This window comes from Leptidea sinapis, chromosome 1 (assembly GCF_905404315.1).
Source record: "Leptidea sinapis chromosome 1, ilLepSina1.1, whole genome shotgun sequence".
Taxonomy (NCBI): Eukaryota; Metazoa; Arthropoda; class Insecta; order Lepidoptera; family Pieridae; genus Leptidea; species Leptidea sinapis.
Window position 1 is genome coordinate 18,816,069 of NC_066265.1, and position 1,172 is coordinate 18,817,240.

A 1,172-nucleotide genomic window follows, 5' to 3' on the forward strand; every position below is an offset into this window, starting at 1 on the left:
GTATTTACCAAAGTATTTACTTTTAGACTTTTTACTCTCTTTGCTTTGACTTTTGGCTGTTTTGACTTTTGAGTTTTCTTTCTTTTATGAGATTTTCTTCCGTTATTAAGATAAGCAAAGGGTTCAAGCCCATACAGCCATTTCTTCAGTGTTCTTTTTCTTGTAAGGTCTTCGCATGTTAAGTCTGCCAAAAAAAATTATAAGACCGAAGCCAAGTCTCCGGTTGTATTTTACGGTTACGGCTTGCTCAGGGTCTTTTACAATTATTATGTCTTTATATGCAAATGCAAATGATATTTTGACTCAAACGAGTATATTTATTATTTATTTATTTATATTTCCCTTCTTTGTTTCATACTTTCAGAGTCTTTCAAGTCAATTCAAATTCAAATATTTTTATTCAAAATAGAATATATAATGTTAACATGTGTTATCATATTATAATGAAGTTCGAAAACTACCACCCACTCGAAAAAGTGTGCCTCAGACCGGAGAAGAAGCAAAAAACTCAGCGGGCTTTTTTTGCATAAAAAATATGTTTAAAATGTAATATAGTACAATAAAATTTATTATTTAATAGCCTGAGGGCGGTCGCTTCATTCCCCATTCGTGGTATCATTATGAAATTAACTTACGTATTAGTAACCTTTACCACAAAAGCTTTTTTTTTACAATTCTGTTGAATTTCGTAATACATTTGCTTTGAACAAGACAAGACTTACTTGACTTATAGCCGAGTTGGAGGTATTATAAGTATATGTCTGCAGTGGTGGATTAACGCATAGGCCCGTGAGGCCCGGGCCTAGGGCGGCACGATTTGGGGGGCGGCAAAATTTTCAGAACGTTAAAATTTAAGAACCGAAGAATTATACCAAAAATTTATTTTTAAATTGGCTCTGTTTTTTTTTAATTTACTTAAAAATTTCTATGGACTATAATATAATTCTTTTTTTTATTGACTTTTCAATTTGAGGGTGCATTATTAATATTTTGATGGAATCAATTATCTTTGACGATGGCTGCATGGCCTATGCTTTTCCTACGGGATGAAGATTAAAAAAAAATATCTGTTAAATGGTCGAATGTCAATTGTCAAGTGTTGTGCTGTCAGCTGTGCTGTCGAGTGTCGTCTCGTTAGAGCAAAAGTGTTCTGTGGTTCTGTGGCTGTCGCC